Consider the following 23,189-nt stretch of genomic DNA (forward strand, 5'->3'; position numbering starts at 1 on the left):
TAGACAATTGTTTGGCATTGTGGACACAAAGTTGAATAAAACAGTTCCTGCCCTCAGAGGATGTATGGGCATAGACATGAAAAAAGATAATCTAGTATCATGTGACTTTGTCTGATTATAGAATTAAAGGGGGTAATATGGGAGCATGGGTTCATGCAATATGACGCTGATGAGGTAGGGAGGAGCTTGTATGGTACATTAAGAGGACTGGCCTCAAGGGAGATAGCAAAGTATCTTGTTTATTAACAAGGGCGCTAGGCATACATTATTTGAATTCAAATCCCCCCTCCACTTACTCAGTGGCCATGAGTGTGTGATTCGAGTGTGTGATTCTAAGTGCTGATTGATACCTCTGTAAAGTGTAGATTAAAAGAGAACTTATTTTTATAGGGTTGGTGTGAGGAATAAGTGAGATAATTCACCACATACTCAGCTTACTACGTGGCACATAGCTTATGCTCAGTAAGTATTCATCGCTATTATTCTATAGGAAATAAGAGAATTCAAGAGGATTATTATTCTTTTTTAATTGAAGTATAATTGACCCCCAACGTTATGTTAGTTTCAGGTGTACAACATAATGTTTCAACAACTCTATATGCTCACCGCCAGTGTAGCTACCACCTGTCACCATGCAGTGGTGTTACAATACCACCGACTATATTCTCTATGTTCAAGAGGATTTGAAGCAGGGGAGTGATGTGGCCAAAACTCTGTCTGTGATAAAGCACAGTCAAAATTATAAGAGTAATGGTTTTGAAAACTATGTGGTAAACCCATTGGCCGTGTCTAGCATGAACTGATGTTTCTCGAAGAAGCTTAGCCTGGAGTTAGAGACTGCAGATAAATATGACCCTAGCTATAGTGTGAATGGAGGTCATCCATGGAGACTGTATGGAGTAGATAGATCAGTGGCTGAGGATGGAATTGTGTGAAACAGAAACGTAAGGGATAATATCAGAAGAAGACATGTTTATGAATGTTCATGGATGTGTTTGGTAACAAGCAACGAAATGGGCACTTTGTCCTTCCGATAAAGCCATGGGAAAGCATTCCAGAGGGGACAAAGGGCTGGGCCTTGGGAAAGGGGTAGGAGCTCATCAACTTGACAAGGTGGGAATAGGCATTGTATGCATAGAATAGCAAGTCCCAACACTGACAGTTTCAGTGAGGCTAAAACACATGAAGCAGTAAATGAATGATATAAAACAATGTCATCAATGTCCCAATAAAATATTATAGTAGAGAGGCCTTGTAGTAATGGGTGCTTCAAGGACATAGTGGAGGCTTGTGTTTGAGATCAGCCATTGGATTGGCAGAGGAAATTGTGGTGATTCTTTCAGTTAGGTGAGTCAGTAGACCAACCTGGAAATGGATGGCAAGAAAGAGAATGACCAAGCTGCAACTGTGGGCTTCTTTGGGGGAATTCATTCTGTGTTTGTTGATAAGTTAGGAATGAGGCTGAGTTGAAAGTTATTTCCAGTGTGCCATGAATTTCCAAAATAAAAAAAGTAAATAAATAAAAATAATGAGCCTCACCATATTCTTTCAGTCACAGTAAGTTTAAATAACAAGTTGGTTAATGTGAGATCTGGTTATGCTATGAGAGAGAAATATAACCAACATTTTTTCCTCCTTTAAAGGACTTTCCAGAAAAGGAGAAGTCCACAGCAAAGGCCCTGGAAGATGTAAAAGCAAACTTTTACTGTGAATTATGTGACAAGCAGTATCACAAGCACCAGGAGTTTGACAATCATATTAATTCTTACGATCACGCTCATAAGCAGGTAAGCCCGAGTGGGAAAAATCTTTCTTATTCCTAGATTTGTACCTTCACAACAGAATGTATGCATTTAGCCTTATTTATTGTCATCTAAGATGCTGAGGTGAAACCATTTTTTTTTCTTGAAAGGTTGTTTTCTGTTTAAATGTTAGGTGAAATATTTTTTTTTCCTAGAAGTCACATAAAACTGTAGGTGAATTTAAAGAAGATCTAAAAGCAGACTGATATTTATTTTAGAATTACACATACGGGGAAGCCAGAACCCAGTAAAAAGAGTGACCTATTCAAAATCACCTAACTAGATAGTGGCAAAAGCAGAGCACTGGACAGAATCTGTTATAGGGTTCTTTCAAGATTTCTGAGGTTTAGCGAAAACTAGGACTTTAGGAAAACAATTCTCATTAAAAGGTTACATTTTCCAAAGAATACCCTCTTAGGAAAGTCAAAGTGATTACTTAATAAATGGACCATTGCAAACAAATAAACGAAAACTCTGAGAGGCTAAGTTGAGAGGTAATTCATATAGAAACATTTCATTTTTTTTCCCTAAAGGGCCATATATATATATATTATCAGTTTGGATATTCTATGCATGCTACTATAATCCTCTCTTTCCATCTCTCTATGCAAGAGGAGGCTATTATTCTTATCCTGTTAGCATTTATCCTTGTTGCATGAGGTATGAAGATTTTGGCCATTTAAGAATTAGGAGTGTTAAATACCACTAAGAAAGAGATTCCACTTGGTCAGAGGATTGACTGTGGCTCACAACTGTGAGAAGGTGTACACTCCTGATGCCAAATGGATCTGATATCTTGGAATGTGTGGGGAACTCTTCTATAATCTAGACCTAAAATATTTATTCAGACTAAACAACAACAAATATTTTGACTAACATCCCTAGTATTTACTGAGTGCATATAAAATATTTGTCCTTGAGAGATCCAAGTTTCAGTTTCTATTTTTAAAGGTGTGGCATGTATCCATAATTTATTGTATTTTTCAGTCAAGAGCAAGGACATGGAATAAACTGTTTTAGGACTGTGATTCCCAAAACTTAGTGTGCATAATGATCACTTTGGAACTTGATAATGCAGATACCCAGCCTCTCCTTCAGGTATTCTAATTCAATAGTTCTGAGTGGGGCCCAGGAACTTGCATTTTAAAATGATTAAAATGGAGAATTTCAAACAGGGTCCAAAATATCCATTATTGGGGCACCTGGGTGGCTCAGTCCACTAAGCAACTGACTCTTGATTTCAGCTCAGGTCATGATCTCAGGGTCCAGTGATTGTGATCGAGCCCCATGCTGGGCATGGAGCCTGCTTAGGATTCTGTCTTCCTCTCCCTCTGCCCCTCCCCCACTAGTGCATGCATGTGCTTGCTCTCTCTAAACATACACACATACATATCCATACTTTTGGTTGACCCGTGTTTAAGTTTCTTTGAATATATATTTCAACTATAGGTTTTTCATTCCCTCCTTATGTTTACTTCTTGCAATTTATCTGCTGAAAAAATTAGACATATTCAGGATTTTGCTAAATGTAATCCAATACTGTCTTTTCTCATTTCCTCTGTCTTCTGTATTTCTTTTAAACTGATTGTTACATATAGAGATCTAGACAAATTCAAGTTCATACTTTTTTCTTGGCAAAAATACAAGGCACATTGTACCCTTGTGTAAAGAGGCATATGATGTCTAATTGCCTCTATTTTTATGACTTTAAGTTTGAGAAATGGGTTTAGATAATAGCTGTTTGATCCATCCATCATTAAGTACCTCACTTTTTTCCACTAATGATTTTTGTAACCATCGATGATCATTTGCTTAAATCTATTACTTCATTTCAAGTTGTAAAATGATGATTCTAATTCTATCATCCATTCATTATTAATTACATGGAATATGTCTATAAAGAGAAATTTCCATAAGCATCACTCCCAGTGGATTTTATGTAGGTGGTCTTGAGATGATATACATATACATATATATATATATATATATATATATATACACACACACACACACACACACACACACATGTAATATATATGATTTATATATATATATATATATTTATATATATATATTACATATATATGATTTAGAAAAATAAGTAACCAGAGAAGGTTCTCATGGGATAGCTACATATGATCTGTGCTTTAAACATGCAGAAGTAGGGGCGCCTGGGTGGCGCAGTCGGTTAAGCGTCCGACTTCAGCCAGGTCACGATCTCGCGGTCCGTGAGTTTGAGACCCGCGTCAGGCTCTGGGCTGATGGCTCGGAGCCTGGAGCCTGTTTCTGATTCTGTGTCTCCCTCTCTCTCTGCCCCTCCCCCGTTCATGCTCTGTCTCTCTCTGTCCCAAAAATAAATAAAAAACGTTAATAAAAAAAATAAAAAAAATAAATTTAAACATGCAGAAGTAGATGTTGAACTTGAGGCTGAAGATGGGATGGCATTCTTGACAGTGGAAACACAAGAAGCTAAGGTGAGGAAATAGAAGGGCATGAGACATGTTTTCAAAACTGTAGAAAGCACTGGACTCCTAAGAGGGTGATTTCTCCACACCTGCTCTACCTGCTACAGCCTCTCTTGTACTCTGGAATTCTGTCTCATCAATTTCCCTTTTTATTAGTTCCTTCAATCTTATTTCCATTGGCTTTCCAACATGTTGATAAAACAAACTTTCCTCCAGCCTTCTATTTTATCTGTGTCCCTATTTCTGTGTGTCTTTAGGCTTATCAGTGCTCTAATGTTCCTGGGTATGCTCCTTCACCAAACAAGGGTTGAGCTTCTGTTATGTACTGTTGTGCTAGTTGTGAAAAATGGACCCATTTGGTCCCTAACTTCAGTTGGGAGCTGACATCCCAACTGGGGAGACAGACACATCCACCATAAGTGTACTAGCAATTGTATACCTAAGATACTAAGTGTACTAGCAATTGTATACCTAAGTGTACTAGCAATTGTATACCTAAGATACTAAGTGTACAAAACTGATTTATGAAAGAAGAGATGACAATTAAGTTAGAATTCTTAAAGAATGACTAGAAATTAACTGTGTAGTGACGAATGGTAGGTCTTATATGATAGAAAACCTACATCAAGACATGCGGCGGTTCCAGAGCATGACCCACCCACAGAGAAACTGCAACAGATTCTCTATGGCCACTAAAGTCACCGTCACTATCCTGGGGAGCTCTTGTGTCTCATTCCTCTCATTCTTTTCCAGTAGATCTTGTTCTCGGTCTTCGTTCTACAATCTCTTTTCACCATTCATATTTAATCTCACTTTTGAATCTTTGCTAGGGCCTTCGAACTGGACTCCCCATCTCCAGTAGTTTCCCTGCTCCAAACCAGGCTACCCATTTATGGCCACTTAATCTTCTTAAATGACCACGTTCAGGGGGTGATGACTGACTTTTTCAAGAGTCTGAACTACTTAGCCTGTCAATTCAAAACGTCCACAGTCTGGCTCTGGCTTCCATTTCCAGATTTATCTTCTGCAACTCCAGAATTTCCCTACAGTTTCTCAAAGATGCCTTATGCTTTCCCACCTGCTCATCTTGGCTCCTAATCTTCCCTCTGCCTGGGATGCCTCCCATATCATTCGTGGCTGTATTTCAGCATATATTCCTGCGTATTTAATGCAGAGATTGACAATTTTTATCTGGATATTCAAAGAGCTGAGATCTCATGGTAAGGTGACCTGACAGCATTTTCCAAATTCTCTTTGATCAAAATCTGTTAACATTGTGCAGAATTTTGTACAAGAGTCCACTTTGGAAACCAATGGAATAATTAAATGTGCTGTAGACCTTGTAAGACTCCTTTCTTGTGTAATGTTGAAATTTCTTTTACCTAAAGATTTATTTTAGCCTAAAAATTTGACAATAGCTTGAATTTTAAATGAAGTTGGGTTTACAATTTCCCTTTTAAATGAAACTGAATTTTATATACAGAAAAAGGAAGTATTTACTAAAGTAAAACATGCAAAAGTCTTTTTTTTTTTTTTTCAAATTCCAAAGCTAAATATGTCTGTTTGGTTCTTGCTTCAGTAAGGGCTCTTCTTGATTGTGATGATGATTATAATGATAGTGGTGAGGATTTGGCTGAGAATATTTTTTGGCCTGAGTAATATGAATAGCTTCTATAATTTTATTTTCCATGTGGATTCAGACAAAATATCTGTCATCTTCTGTTGAACTTCCAACAGTATGGTCTTTTTGGTATACTTTGAAGTGACTCTAAATTCACATGAAATGAATTCTGTTACTCATTGATAGAATGACTTAGAATGAGAAGCAAGGTAATCTGAATTTTTATTATTCCCTAGGCTCCTTCAGTTGAATAAGTGATTTCTAAGCTTTTATATTGTCTTGTACCTGAATAGCAGTGTCCTGTGTTATTTTATTATAAATATTATATTATTCAGAGATATATTATAATTCTAGAGAAGTAAGTCAAAATATATGACTTTAAAAATAAAGTAAAATAGCCTGAGAGTCATAGCTTTAATTTAATTCCATTGGGCATTTAATATAATTTTTCTATAATTTGATAAAAAATTAAGGTATTCTTCTTAGGTGAGGTGCCTGGGTGGCTCATTTGGTTAAGCATCTGACTTTGGCTTAGGTCATGATCTTGCAGTCCTTGAGTTCAAGCCCTGCGTCAGGCTTTGTGCTGACAGCTCAGAGCCTGCAGTCTGCTTCAGATTCTGTGTTTCTCTCTCTCTGTGCCCCTCCCCCACTTGTGTTCTGTCTCTCTTTCTCTCTCTCAAAAAATAAATACACATTAAAAAAAGTTTTTTTAAAGATATTTTTCTTAGGTATTATTGGTAGAGAAAGATTGCTTGTCAGTAAAAAAAAGCTGAATTTTTTATAGATATTCAATAAGCGGAAAAATAAATTTCTAGCTTTAACAACCTAGCTCTATATATAACTCACATTTTTGGAAATAACTCCATTGTTTTAGCTATTGCCTTGAACTTATGTTTCCATGTAAATGTTGAGCATTACCACTAAAGCAGTTTGAATGTATATACAAATTATAGTCACTTGGATAAAGACAGCAGTGTAACTATTAATATAGCTAACATGTTAATAACAGCTAATTTCTTGTGAGACTCTCTACAAGTCATAATTCTTTTCTCAAGACAGTTAGCCACAAGTGTATAATACTGAAATGAAAACTGCACATCCTTACATGCAATAAAAATCTCTCCTGCCTCAGAGACATACTGGCTCATCTCAATTTAGAAAAAACAAAGGAGCCTGATCCCCATACAAATAATCCATGAAAATATCTTCAATAATAAAAAACAAATCCACTTTTAGATCCTCCACATGTGACATTTAATCCTCCTAATTTTCATTTGCCTCACGACTGGATTTATTTTCACTCAGGAGAACTTGTCAAGCCTGAATTTCAACTCCAACTGATTCATTCTTAAAATATTATTTTGGATTCTCCCCAAATCTACCTGCTCAGGATAAAATAGCAGAACAGAATCACCTTTGCCGTCTTGTCTCCAAGAGGAAGACTCCCACAACTGCTAAACAAATTCAGTCCAATTACCCCTTGCTTTGCTCCTACAATTTGATTTTTTTTAAGTTTACTTATTTATTTTGAGAGAGGGAGAGGGAGAGAGAGAGAGAGAATACAAAATGCAAATAGGTGGGGGGCAGAGGGAAAGGGAGAAAGAGAGAGAATCTGAGAATCCCAAGCAAGCTCCACACTTCCAGCGTGGAGCCCAATGTGGGGCTCGAATTCACAAACCATGCGATCATGACCTGAGCCGAAGTAGAACATTTAGCCAATTAAGCCATCCAGGTGCCCCAAGTGGATTTAATTTTCTCCAAATACTGCCCCAATTGTCCTGATAATATATTTCACCATTATATGTTTAAGTTACTAGTCCTCTTAATGTGGCAAAAAAAACTTCAAGGTCTAGTTAATTTGTAGGATCAGCAAAGGTGATGAAATGTAGACTCAAGTATCTGGAATGGAAATTCTCAGAAACATACATGCTAGTGAAATAAAATACTACTTATCTTCGTTTATATTCTGCATTCTATAATCCAGCTTTCTGCTATGTGTGTGTGTGTGTGTGTGTGTGTGTGTGTGTGTGTGTATGTGTACATTCATATGTATATGTAAATGTATATGTAAATATAAATGTATATATACATACCTCACTGACCCCACCCCCTGGAATTACCCAGCAGTAATTGGAACCTCCATTAGCAAAAAAAGTACAAAAGACTCAAAGAAGATCTTAGCTTCTGGCTCACAATTCAGCTTTCCTAAAATGCTGCTGCCAACCTTTTTAGTTAAAGCCTTTTTGATCTTAAGGTTGTCTCCTGATTAAAAAATAAATTAAAAATCTATATTCTAGCTCTTTCTGTATCTCAGATGTGCCAAGTGCTTTCCTGCTTTAAGACATTTGCAATATATCTCTCTGTAATGTTCTTCCATGTGAACCTTCCTGGTTCTTCTCTTCATTTGTGTGGTAGTTCAATGTCACTTTCTCTGGGCGGGGGTTGGGGGGAGGATCTCTGCTTTGCAACTCTACCTCAAGTGGACAGTTGTCAGTTCTCCCAACCTTAGTACTCTGTTTGCCCTCAGTGGTGGTCAGACTCTATTTGTGCTGGCTCTCCAGAGCCAATTGTTCAATGTATGAGAATTCTGAGAGCTGGCTCTTCAACCATCAGTAGCTTGAAATCAGCCATGGTTTGTGGTGGGAAATACACAAGTACTACAAACAATGCTTCTTAGGTTTTTTTGATTTTTCCAGAGTGTTTGTGTATCAGCACACCATTGCTTATTACTCTGTAAACACAATTTTTTCCTTTTTATTTTTTTGTCCTCTCCCCTCCTCCCTGCCATTGGCTCCACAAAGAGAAGAGGAGGGTGTTGTTGGTTCTATTGGCCATGTATCCATCCTTGTCTCTCTAAAGTGTAGAGCTGTGTTTGGCACATAGTAATGATTCCATGAATATGTTTTAAAAAGAATGAGTAAGTGAATACCACTCTGTCCTACGTCGGTATATTCATCCACCGTTGATAAATCACTTATTTTTTTCCAGTTTTAGTGAGAAATAGTTGCCATATATTAATGTGTAAATTTAAAGTATACAGCATAGTTTGATTTACATATATTGTGGGTGGTTACAGAGGAAAAAATATTTTGCTTTATGATGACAACTCCTAGGATTTACTCTTAAAGACTTTTCTATATATCATATAGCAGTGTTAACTATAGTTATCATGTACATCACATTTCTAGTCCTTATTTATCTTATAACTGGAATTGTATTCCTATTGACCATCTTCCTCCAATCCCCGCTCCTCCCACCCTCCACATTTGGCAGCCACAACTCTGATCCCTTTTACTAAGATTACTTTTAAAGATTTGTCTTTCTCTGACTTATTTCACTTCGTATAATACAATCAAGGTTCATCCACATAACAAATGGTAGGATTTTCTCATTTTTATGGCTGAATAATATTCCATTGTATAATGTTGATGGATTTTTAAGATGTGTCCATGTCCTGGCTATTATAAATAATGCTTGTATGAATATGGGGGTGCAGGTGTCTTTTGAGTTTTTTGGGTTTTTTAAAAATAAATTATTACCAGAACTGGAATCGCCTGGTCATATGGTAGTTCTGTTTTTAATTTTTGAGGATCCTCCATAATGTTTTCCATAGTGGCCATAACAATTTACAATTCCAACTGTGCACAAAAGGTTCTCTTTTCTCCACATCAACACCAGCCTTTGTTAACTATTGTCTTTTTAATGATGGACATTTTAACAGGCATAAGATGGTATTTCATTGTGATTTTAATCTGCATTTCCCTAATGTCTAGTGATATTAAACATCTTTATTTTGCACCTGTTGGCCTTTTGTCTATCTTTTTTGGAAAATGGTCCCTTTAGTTCTTTTGCCCATTTTAAAATTGAGTTATTTGGTTTTTTGCAATTGAGTTGTATGAATTTTATTTATATATTTGCTATTAACCCCTTATCAGATACATGGCTTGCAGATTTTCCCCCCATTCTGTAGGCTGTCTTTTCACTTTGTTGATGGTTTCTTTTGCTCTGCAGAAGTATTTGAGTTTCACTTAGTCCCAATTGTTTATTTTTGATTTTGTTGCTTGTGTTTTAGGTGTCTTATCAAAGAAACCATTGCCAACAGCCATGTCAAGGAGCATTATTCCTGTTTTATTCTGGCAGGTAGAATTGGGTCTCGGCTCCCTCGTCTGAGTGGGCAGGGAAGGGGATGCTCCAGGTAACTCTCAATCTCTCAAACAAGTTCTCCAATGGGACAAACTGGGACTACCCTTAGGCTTGGCTATGAATTAATCCCTCTGCCTGTGTGTAGCACAGATACCCTCTCTGCTGGGTACTAGCTTTGATGTGGGGGCAATCCATTCTGTCATCCCACTGCTCTGCTCAAGTGTCACTAGGACACACAGCTTCCAGGAGTTGTGGCTAGCCGCGGTGGTCAGATGTAGCCTCAAAACACTCTCCACAAATGGTGGACACCTGTGACTCACCTCCCTGCCTGGGTTGGGCAAACTCAGCTCTAGGACCAGCAAATTCCTCATTTTAAGGATCTAAATAAGGCAGAGCTACACCCCACAGAGTTCCCTGGCCAGAGGACACCACTGCCTTGGTTCTTCAAATTAGCAAAGCCGCTGGTTTGGGTTAATACTTGGGCATATCAACTGTGCCTGCCAAGATTCATGCGCGGGTTCTTCCATGCCCCTCCCCACTTCTCTGTCACATCCTGGTGGTTGAGCCCAAAGACTCCCCTGCAGTACTTGTGGGGCGAGATCAGAGTAGAGGCTTCCGCAAGTGACCAACAGTGCTGTGGGGGTCAGTTGTCCCTGCCTAGGTTCCCCTGTCTCTCCTGAAGGAACCAGAGACTCAGGGGAGATCTCTCTATGTGGTGCTTCACTGGCCTGGGGACAGGGCAATAACATCAATGTCTAGCTGCTTCTCTTTCCCTTCTAATGTGGTCTGTCTTGGGCTCTGAGGTGCGGTGGGGTGCTTCATCCTCATTGCCATTTTCTAGGAGTCTCATAGTAGTACCTTGTTTTTAATCAGTTATTAGCTGTTCTTCTTTTAAAAGGGAGTGAAATCAGGGACAGCCTACCTTGACATCTTGGTGATGTCACTCCTTAAACGCTTCTTAACTCGATAGAGTGAATGTTATAGTAAAGAAGATGGGGCCCCTAATCCCACATTCTTTATAATTATTGAAGAAAGGCTGTCATAAAAACCCATTTTTATAATTTAGAAAATAGTTGAGCTCATATCTGTGCTGATTTGGTGTGCCCCTTGAAGAATTTTACAATTTATTTTGTAGGAAATTGCTAGTCTTCAAGGGCTTCTAAGCAAGCAAATGATATGATCAGATTTGTGATTTAGAAAAATATATCTAAAAGCAGTTTAAGAGATGGTACACCAGGCAAGAGCTTGGCTCTGTGATAAGATATGAGGCTAAAAGCCGAAGAGAGATGATCAGAAATCATTATATAGCAGTGACAAGGAGAGAAAGTGAGAAGGGGTGCATTCAAACGATTGCCATTGGCTCGCAACACGTGAACACATGGTCTACATCACTAATAATCAACTAAATACAAACTTGGAGAGTTTTTTTTATAAGGTTGTCAAATATGGTAAAAGAATGATCCTACTCAGTGTTGACAAGATGTGAGAAAACAAACACTGGTAAACAGTCCTTATGAGGATATAAATTGTTTCAATCTTTTGATGTTCAGTTTTGGATTATTTAGCAAAAGACTTAAAATGGGAATTTTCCCATCAACAATTCCATCTGGCATGTATTCTAGAAAAATAATCAAATGAATTCCAAAGATTGATGTATAGGATGTTTAAAATAGAAAAATACTGAAAACATGCTAAACCTACAATGAAAAAAAAAAAAAAACAGAGAATGACTAAATTATGACACATATAAACTGGAATACTATGTAAAAATTAAAATTGCATTTTGGATCTATATTTTACACAAAATTTAATTATTAAAAGAGTTGCTTGAATACTTGCTTGTATCAAAAATTAAAAGTCAGAAGTATAGAACAATGAGTAAAAGTACGTAGTAACAATTTGGTCCCTATCTTTTTAGATAAGTGTCTAAACATTTACATCAAATTGTTAACTTTTATAGGAAATGTAAACATAAAATGTGATTTTCTTTTACATATTATTCTGCTTTCATATGTTTTCACTTACATCTTGTCAGTCCATAAAGATTTCTATTTTATTGTGGTAAGTTGATACCCAGAATTTATGTCACTGTGGCTTCTAAATTGTCTGAGCTTCATATATATTATTACCTTATGATTATGTTTTCTTTTTTGTACAACTCTTTTTTCCTGGAGTTAGAAATTGCTTTATTCTTATATTTGCCTCGTTTTCTATCACTGCCTATTACAAATTTATCTCTGAACTATGTACCATATATAATAGCAAGGTCTTTTTTTTTTAATTTTTTTTTTTTTGAAGTTTATTTATTTTTGGGACAGAGAGAGACAGAGCATGAACGGGGGAGGGGCAGAGACAGAGGGAGACACAGAATTGGAAGCAGGCTCCAGGCTCTGAGCCATCAGCCCAGAGCCGACGCGGGGCTCGAACTCACAGACCGCGAGATCGTCACCTGAGCTGAAGTCGGACGCTTAACCGACTGAGACACACAGGCGCCCCGAAAGGTCTTTTTTAAACATTTGTTTATTTATTTTTGAGAGAGAGAGAGCATGTGAGAGAGGGGCAGGGGCAGGAGAGGAGACAGAGAGTCCCAAGCTGACTCCACGCTGATAGCGCAGAGCCTGATGTGGAGCTTGAAGTGAACTGTGAGATCATGACCTGAGGCAAAATCAAGAGTTCCGCTTAGCTGACTGAACCACCAGTGCCTCTGATAACAACGTATTAATACAAAATGTCAGATACATGAGGCAATAGGTCAGTTCTGTTTTGTTTTTTATTCCCCTCCTTCCCATTTTAGAGAAATAGGTGGTAGGGACCTCTCTCTTTCTACCCCAGCCCCCGCAGGTTGCTCTCCACTCCTGCTGCACAGCTATTGTTCTGAGACTTCTTTTTATCATCATCCTGTGACTGCTTTTGCTTCTCTCCAAGATTTTATTCCTCATTTTCTTGATCTTATGACTTCCTATATCTTATTTCCTCCTTTTGCTGGAACCTAGTCCCCAGAAGCTTTCTAAGACACACAAGGTAAAACTGTGGGACCCACGTGTATCGGTAAATGTAAATGTGCTTATTCTACTTTTATACTTGATTTATTTTTCAACCGGGTTTCAACTTTAATGTTGCTCTTGAAAAGTCAATGTCATCTTTAATCCCAATCCTTTCTTTCTGAAAACATTTAGACATTTCTCTTCATCATTTCTTCTCACAAGAAACATTTATTTACAGCCAGCTATGGGCCAGATACCATTCCAGTTACTGGGGATACAGTAATAAACCAATCATCTCCATACTTGTGGAGCTGACATCACAGTGAGTGTGGGAAAATAGAAAAAGAAGACAGAAAATAGAAAATAAGATCTTCTTCTAAAAAAGAAGATAGAAAATAATAGAATATGCAGAGCACTGGGTAGTCCTATGTGCTATGGAGGAAAATAAGAGTAGAGTGTAGAGGGGGTGCTCTGGGCAAACAGAATTTTAATTAGGGACTTCAGTGAAGACCTTAATGAAAAGACAATGATAAAACTTAGAAGATACAGGGAGCCATTGATTACAGCCATCTATCTGAGGGAGAATGTTCCAGGAAGAGGGAATGCTCCACGTAAAGTCTGGGAAATCACACCATGCACACTGTTCCAAAGATTCCTAATATGCTAACATCCTATAATGACTTGCTTTTCTATGAATCAAATTTCAATCACTGTGCAGGCCATTCCATAGAATATTTCAATTAGGAAAATCTCGCCATTTGTTTTGGGATTTTTTTAATATTATATTTGATAATTTCCTCATCTGCTCTCTTTCTTCCCTTTCAAAATTCTCTTATTTGGATATTATAATTCCAGAATGAATCTTCCAAATTCCTTATTATTTTTCTTGCTGTTAATATTATGTCTTAATATTTATGTCTTAATGTGTATGTCTTAGTATTTAGGTCAAAATTCTGTGAGATTTTCACAATATTATCTTCCAGATTTTCTACTGAACATTTTTTCATATTGTGTGTGTGTATGTGTGTGGGGGGAAATAGAGAAAGAGAGTGAGAGAGAGCAAGCAAATGCACATTTGGTTTGATCTACAGTTTATGTGCTTGAGGCAGTCCTCATATATTTTGTAGTACTTGGCTGTTTACCTGACAGTCTTATTTATAACTAAGGGACCAAAAGTTTGATTGGAAGGTTTATGTGTATGGGTTGAGTTTACCAGATGGCAACCTTCAGTATGGTGTGATAAGTAGTAATTATTATTATTTTTTCAGTGAATGACCTACAGGGGTCAGTATCTGTGAAGCTTTCAGAAGCCATGAACAGAAAAGAAATTTGAAATCTCACTTGTATGCAAATTTTCACTTAATCTCCTTATTTTAAATGGTTTTATAGCTTAGCCCTAAACTGTATCAGATGTTCTTAAGACTAAATCCTACCTGGTTCAGTTTTTCCAGAAAGCAAGCCTCAGTTTTCTGCCAGAGTAGACTAGGGGATCTGCTGGCCCATCTCCTCTTTTATAAGGGCTAACTGGTTTTCTTATTTTGAGTCCCAACCTCTACTTTTCCAGTTTTACTTCTCTAACAAGTTTGCTGGATTAATGTCAGCTAGTTCTCACCTCAGTGGTTTGGTCTACCTTGTCTGTTACTTGTCCCTTCCCTTCTCTCTCCTCCCTCTTGTCTTTCCCACCACTTTAGGCCTATATATATATATATATATATATATATATTTTTTTTTTTTTTTTTTTTTTTTTTTTTCTCTTAGTAAAATAGAACCAACACTATATTCTTCACAGAGTTATTGTGACAATGCATGAAAATCTTGGCCCATTGCCTAGCATATAGTAAGTGCTCAACAGAGCAGATGGAGGCATGTTTCACAAAGTGTGGTTTCCAAAGGAAGCTGGGGCTCATTTCTTAAGAATACTGTTTGAGGGATTCTTTTGCCAAATGGGAGGCTAACCTGGAGGGCCTCTAATAATAAATATTTTTTAATAATAAATTTTTTATCTCTGAAATTATGATTGTGTAAATTTGTAGTTAAATGCAACTTTCTGTCTCTTGATTTAATCTCAGGCTTAGACTTGGCAGTGAAGAAAAAATAATAATGTGCTGCTAGCATTAGGTCCCTGGAGCCATAACACCTATGTCAGGCTTTTACTTTCTGAATACAATTCAGCAACTTCACTTTGATGTATATCAGATGTCAGATATCATGAAAAATCATACAGCAGAGTCTTGGTTCTTTACCATGTATATGCTTTTTGCATTTACAGATCTATAGGTTTACTTTTCCTAGCCTTTTTTTTTTTTTTTTTTTTTTAGTTTCTTTTAAAATTATGTTACAGCTTCTTGACATAATATTTCAGCATATCATGGTAGCTCCATGCTAAATGAATTATGCATAAAATTAATCCTACAATGTCTAATGATAGCTTCTATTATTGCATTGTTGAAGATCTACAAATGGCAATATTATTCTTCTTATCTATTAAGTATTATCTGTTAAGTGTCTGGCACTAGGTGAGCTCCTCCCTTGAAACATAAATTAATCTGGTTATTTAAGTGATAAAATTATACCCATTATAATCAAAAAAACAAGATATTACAGAACTGTAAGGCTGGAAGTCACTGCCCAGAAATGTTCATGATAAGGCCAGACCACAGAAAGCCATGCTTGATGCGTAAATCAGTTTTAATTAATTATTTCTTTCCTATTTCCATGTAATTCTGTCGATTAGATATGGAAATCATCCAGTAATTCACTCTTTCAGTCATTTGTTCAAAACTCATTTGTGCTAGGTACTTTGTATTCTATAGATATAAAAAGTGAGCACTTCCAGTTTCTGGTCCATTATGTACAGAATTTGGAAGTTGTCACGGCCATCCACAGAAACAGATGAAAACTAAACAAACTGAAAGATCGACAGCTCTATTTAGAACCATCAGTGAACTGAGGTTATGGGGCAAATTGCTTTCCCCAAAATTGGACAAGGGGATATAAGAAATTACAACTTTGCAAAGCTGAAGTGTGAGGATTTTGAGGGAATCATTAGCAGTATACTGAAGAATTGCTGGAGCCTCAGTGTGGATAAGTTTGAGGTAAAACTCGGGTGGGTAGAGGGCTGTCTCAAGCAGGCCACCATGCTTTTATAAATTTTACCTCTGGGAGACCTATCGTGTTCTTAAATTAAAGATGAAAGAAAAAAAATCCCCTTCTGCTTCAAGCGGCAGAAGAGGAAAAGTCATCATTTAAAAATGTGTCAGAGCATTCTGGGCTTCTTAACAAGACATACCCTCAAAAAAAAAACTAAAAAAAAAAAAAAAAACTGTTTTGCCAACCTCAGGGAAGAGAAATGCCCATCTCCCCTTCTAGTCTTCCTGTCTCAACTAAGGGTGATGAGGGAGAGAGAGATCAGCCCTGAGGAGCACTTGAGAGAGTCATAGCCCAACAGGTCAGTAAAGGCTGAGACCTATTCACAGGACTCCAGAACACTTCGCCTCCTCCCGCCAACACCTTACCACCACATCCATAGAATAGTAGAGGAATGCAACAGAAAGAACGGCATATCTCTAATCTTATTCAAGAAGCCTCTAGAGAAGCCTGAAAACAACAGAGGAGATAAATACATGGACACCAGATGAAATGTTAGGCCCTGATGAAATTATAGTTTCAACAAGAGGAAAGACCCAAATCCCTAGCTGGATATACATAAACCTTACACTAAAGGCATATTTGCTTCAGTTTCATTTACCCAATGCATCATGTCTGGCTTTCAAGAAAATACTTGCAAAACATAGTAAATAACAGAAAACACGGTTTGAAGAGACAGAACAAGACTTCAAATAACACTCAAATATGGCAGAGATGTTGGCATTATCAGACTGAGAATTTAAAACAACTGTGATTAATATGATTAAGGGCTCTAGTGGAAAAAGTAGACATTATACAAGAACAGATAGGTAATGTAAACAGAGGGATGGAAACTAATAAAGAATAAAAGAAAATATGAGAAATAAGAATTCTAAAAACTGCAGCAGAAATGAAGAATGCCTTTGAAGGACTCATGAAATGATTGGACAGAACTAAGGAAAGAATCAGCGAACTTGAAAAAAATGCCAGTAGAAACTGCCAACACTGAAAGGCAAAGAGAAAAAAATGTAATGAAAAAGATAGATTATCCAAAAATAGTGGGAACATTATAAAAGCATAAAATACATGTAATGGTATTACCAGAATGAATAGAAAGAGAGAGGAAGAGAGGAAGGAAAGGAGAGAGGGAGAGAGAGCGAGCAGAAGAAATATTTGAATTATGACTGAGAGTTTCTCAAAATTAATTAGGGACAATAAACTACAGATCTAGGAAGCTCAGAGACACTAATCAGAACATCGGAGACAAAATGCATAAATCTACACCTAGGTGTATCATATTCGAACTGCAGAAAATCAAAAACAGAAAATAAATACATAAAAACTTCCTCAGACAAACAAAAATTGAGGCACTGTGTCACCAGTAGACCTACCTGAAAAGAACTGTTAGGAGAAATTCTACAGAAAGAAAGAAAATATATACATCAGAAACTCCTTTCACATAAAGAAAAGAAGATGATTAGAGAAGGGATTAGAGAAGGAATAATGAAGGTTAAATAAAGTCTTATATTTTTCTTGCTCTCAATTGATTTAGCAGATAACTATTTGTTCAAAATAATATCAGTAACTGGTATGTTCAGCAGGTAGAAAAGCAACTAGGAAGATAGTTGAAGTGAAAAGTACCATCAATCAACTTGATCAATTGACATCTCTGGAATACTTCATTCACCCAACATTATCAGTATACACATTCTTTTCAAGCTCACGTGAAGATTTCACCTAGAAAGACCATCTTCTGGTCATAAACATATCTTACCAAATTAAAAATATATATATATATAAATTTGCTCTTAGACCAAAGGGAATTAAACTAGAAATCAATAATGGAAAGATAGTTGGAAACCTCCGAATAATGGGAGATTAAACAACACACTTCTAAATGATATGAAACCAAGAAAGTCTCAGAGAGAAATTTTAAAATATTTTGAACTAAATGAAAATACAACACAGTTTGTAAAAATTTGTGGGATACAACCAAAGTGGAGCTTATGAAACAATTTTATATTGTTGCATGTTATATTAGAAGCAAAGAAAGACTGGGGCGCCTGGGTGGCTCAGTCAGTTGAGCGTCTGACTTCGGCTCAGGTCCTGATCTTATGGTCTGTGAGTTCAAGCCCCGCGTCAGTCTCTGTGCTGACAGCTCAGAGCCTGGAGCCTGCTTCAGATTCTGTGTCTCCCTCTCTCTCTGAACCTCCCCCATTCATGCTTTGTCTCTCTCTGTCTCAAAAATAAATAAACATTTTAAAAAATTTTTTTTAAAAGCAAAGAAAGACTTAACATTAATAATCTAAGCTTCCACCTTAAGAACTATAGAGAAAAATTACAGATTGAATCCAAAGCAAGCAGAAGAAAAGAAATAAAAATCAGAGCAGAAATCAATGAAATTAAAAACAGGAAAGCAATAGAGCAAGTCAATAAAATCTAAAGCTAGTTCTAGGAAAAGACCAATAAATTGATTAAACTTTAGTTTAACTAAAAAAAAGAGACAGGAAGACACAAATTACTAATATTAAAAACAAAAGAGCAGTAATTACTGCTGATTCCATGGATATTAGAAGGATAATAAAGGGATATTATGAAAAATTCTATGCTCACAAATTTAGCATCTTTTTTTCTAAAAGAGTTTTCACCAATCTTGAATGCTTAGGTTAACTATTATTGATGGCTTCCTTAAAGGTAATTCTATGAGATGACCAATAAAACTATGCCAGGGTACAAAGTTACATGCCAATATGATTAACAAAGGAATTCTGGGCAGAAAAGTGAATACATAGTGAAATCCTTGAGGATTTCTTGGTAAGTATGAATGTAACTATTTCATGTAAGGATTAAAGACATACCTCTAGGCTTTATTCTGATTATTAAAGAGACAAAGCTTAAGTAAGTCTGTATCAATGTTGAGATGGGTTTCTGTTCAGGTGTAGGTTGGAGGAACACTTGAAAAACAGAGCCAAGATGTTTTCAGAAGAAGTAGTCTTGTATCTGCTCCAGTGCAGAGAATAAAAACATGAATGTTTTATATTGGAGTGTGACTCTATTAGTTTTACACAGAGAACTGTTAGAAATGAGTTCGTATCTGTTTGAGAAAAGACAGCTGCATCTTTGACATAGCCATAAGTTCATCTCAGTAAATAACCTTAGCATTTTTAAAACACGTGATACAACTTTCTGACTTACATCCCAAAATAAAGTATGAAACACATACCTAGATAATATAATGAGTTTGTTCTCAAAATGGAATTATTAAATGCAGGCATAATATCTTTTATTGTGCTTCACTTTATTTCCTTCATTTTACAAATGACGGTTTGTGGCTACCCTGTGTTGAGCAAGTCTCCTGGTGCCATTTTTTCCAACAGCATTTGCACACTTTGTGTATTTGTGTCACATTTTGGTAATTTTTGCAATATTTTAAACTTTTTCATTATTACTTTATTTCTTATGGTGATTTGTGATCAGTGATCTTTGATGTTACTATTATAATTGGTGGGGCAGGCAGGGGGGCGGGGCGCACCATGAACCACACCTATATAAGACAGCAAACTTGATCATGAATGTGTGTATGTTCTGACTGCTCCAGTGTCCGGCCATTTTCCCATCTCTCTCCCTCTCCTCAGGCCTCCCTTATTCTCTGAGACACAACAATATCAAAGTACAGCAATTAGTAACCCCACTGTGGCCTCTAAGTGTTCAAGTGAAAGGAAGAGTCACAGGTCTCTCACTTTAAATCAAAAGCTAGAAATGATTAAGCTCAGTGAGGAAGGCATGTCCAAAGCTGGGACAGGCTGAAAGCTAGGCTTCTTGCACCAGTGAGTCAAGTTGTAAATACAAAGGAAAAATCTTTCAGGAAATTAAAAGTGCTATTTCAATGAACACCCGAGTGATAGGAAAGCAAAACAGCCTTACTGCTGACATGGAAAAGGATTTAGTGGTCTGAATAGAAGACCAAACCAGCCACAACATTCCCAAATGTTAGGCAAAGCTTAACCCAAAACAAGACCCTAACTCTCTTCGATTCTATGAAGGCTGAGGGCAGTGAGGAAGTTGCAGAAGAAAAGCTGGAAGTAAGCAGTTTGGTTCATGAGGTTTAAGTAAAGAAGCCATCACGTTACCATAAAGGTGCAAGGTGAAGCAGCATGTGCTGATACGGCAGCTGCAGCAAGTTCTCCAGGAGATTTAAGTAAGACCAGCAAGGAACGTGTTTACACCAAATAACAGATTTTCAGTGTAAACAAAACAGCCTTCTCTTGAAACAAGATTCCATCTAGGTCTTTCTTAGCTAGAGAGTGTTCAGTGCTTGGCTTCAAAGCTTCAAAGTACAAGCTGACTCTCTTTTTAGGGGCTAAGACAGCTGATGACTTTAAGTTGAAGCAAGTGCTCAGTTACCATTTCAAAAATCCTAGGGTCCTTAAGAATTATGCTAAATATATCCTGACTGTGCTCTATAAATAGAACAACAAAAGCTGGATGATAGCATTTTTATTTAAAAAATGGTTTACTGAATATTTTAAGCCCACTGTTGAGACCTACTGCTCAGAAAACAAGATTCCATTCAAAATATTACTGCTCATTGACAATGCAGCTGGTCATACAAGAGCTCTGATGGAGATGGAGAATAAGATGAATGTTGTTTTCCTGCCTCTTGACGTAACATCCATTCTGCTAACACACCATCCACCCAGGGATCAAGGAGCCATTTTGAGTTTCGAGTCTTATTATTTAAAAAAAAATTCATTTCATGAACTAGAACTGTTATAGCCTGTAGATCCTCTGATGGATCTGGGGAAAGTAAATTGAAAACCTTCTGGAAAGGATTCATCATTCTAGATGCCATGAAGAACATTTGTGATTCACAAGAAGTCAAGGTATCAACATAAACGGAAGTGTGGAAGAAGTTGGTTCCAACCCTCAGGCATGACTTTGAGGAGATCATGACTTCAGTGGAAGAAGTAACTGCACATGTGATAGAAATCCCCCGAGAATTAGAATTGGGTGTGGGGCCTGCAGATGTGACTGAATTACTGCAATGTCCTGATGAAGCTCTAATGGATGAGGAGTTACTTCTTATGGGTGAGCAAATAAAGTAGTTTCTTGAGATGGAATCTACTCCTGGTGAAGATGCTATGAAGATTGTTGAAATGACAACAAATGATTTAGAATCTTACATAAATTTATTTGATCAAGCAGTGGCAGTGCTCGTGAGGATTGACTCCAATTTTGAAAGAAGTTCTACTATGGGTCAAATACTATCAAACAGCTTGGAATACTACAGAGAAATAGTTCATGAAAGGCAGAGTCAGTTGATGGGTCAAATATTATTGTCCTGTTTTAAGAAATTGCCACAGCCACTCCAGTGCTCAGCAACCACCATCCTGATCAGTCATCAGCCATCATCATGGAGACAAGACTCACCACGAACAAAAAGATTAAGACTCTTTGAAAGCTCAGATGATGGTTAGCACTTTTTAGTACTAAAGCATTTTTTAATTAAGGTATGTCCATTGTTTTTTTAGACATAATGCTAGTGCACATATAATAGACTATGGAATAGTGTCAGTATAACTTTTATGTGCACTGGGAAACAAACAAAACAAATCAATTTGACCCACTTTATTGCAATAGTCACTTTATTGCCTTGGTCTGGAACCACTGGTAATATATCCAGAAGTCTGCCTATATAAACTCATTAATGGTTGAAGTATATAAACTTAAAATTATTCCTTTTGCTTGGAATTATTATTTTGTGATAGTCTTTTTTCTTATTCTTTCTTTTTTTTTAATTTGAGCAAGTGCCTTTTGTTTTATTTTAATTAGTCTAACAGGAGGAAGTGTATTGAATTTACTATGACCGCTGCCCAGAGTAATTAAGGACTCTTATAATCAAACTAGGTTCTAACCCTAGATCTAATAATATATATAACCTCTCTGAGCAGTAAATGATACCTACTTCATAGGATTTCCATAAAATTAAATACCATTATAAAGTTGCTCAATGCTGTGTTTGACACAACAGATACCACTTTTATAACAAAGCTTTTAAAATATTTGTATGTGTAATAGAATCCTTATCTTCCTATTTTCTATTAGGGGTTTCAGTTTTCTAGTTCATCAGAGATGATCAAATGATAAGCCTCAAAATTAGAAAGATAGTCAAAATTTGCTTCACTCTACTGTAAATTGGTACTTGTCTGTCCAGAGAAATATATGAGTGTGAAGTCTGTTAAGGTATAAAATTTGAATGAAGGTTGGCAGAAAGACAAGTACATTGAGCTTTCATTCCATACATCATAGCCAAGTCCTCATAAATTCAAAAGCTAACGGAAAGTAAACAAAAAGATTTTCCCACACAGTAATGGTGATAAATATGGGATTAATTTGTACTGAAATTTTGAATGATTCTCAGACTTCATGGAAGTCCATATGTTCTAGGCATCATTAAGGAAACTGAAATACATTTGATTCAATTTTGAATATGCTGATATACATAATTTGAGCCGTATCAGAGCTTCCCTTTACAAAAACATTCTGTATCAAGACATATAATCAAAAAAATGACTTAATTGGCCAATACTAACAGTGACAGCCACCTATTCCTTATGGCAGTTTTTAAAAAAGCAGTTATGGATATCAAATGTATTCTTCTTATGCAGGAAAAACTGATGGGTTTTAACTTGGGCCAAAATTGTTTTTTGAAGAATTAAATGATTGGTTGAACTGAACTGAACTGAAATGGTTTTCTTTCAATGCTTGCTACGATGCTTTGCACTCAGAGTAAGTGTTCAGTAATAGGTACTAATTAAATATTTATTAAAAATAAAAGTTGTTAAATATTTTGAATCAAACCCCTCTTCAAAACCACTTTATTTCTGAATCTTTAATTGGGAGTCACATATCTATTTTTAAAAAATATTTTAATTTGAGTGTAGTTGGCACACAGCATTACATTAGTTTCAGGTAAACAACACATTGATTTGATAAGTTTATACATTCTGCTGTGGTCACAAGTGTAGCTACCATCTGTTACCATATA

General features: G+C 36.6%; 1 pseudogene; it reads left to right on the forward strand.

Annotated features, from left to right (window-relative positions):
• Positions 1-632: 632 nt before the first annotated feature.
• On the forward strand, positions 633-21,618 carry LOC122213165 (annotated as a pseudogene).
• The last annotated feature ends 1,571 nt before the right edge of the window (positions 21,619-23,189 follow it).

The sequence above is a fragment of the Panthera leo genome, chromosome A2 (assembly GCF_018350215.1).
Source record: "Panthera leo isolate Ple1 chromosome A2, P.leo_Ple1_pat1.1, whole genome shotgun sequence".
Classification (NCBI taxonomy): Eukaryota; Metazoa; Chordata; class Mammalia; order Carnivora; family Felidae; genus Panthera; species Panthera leo.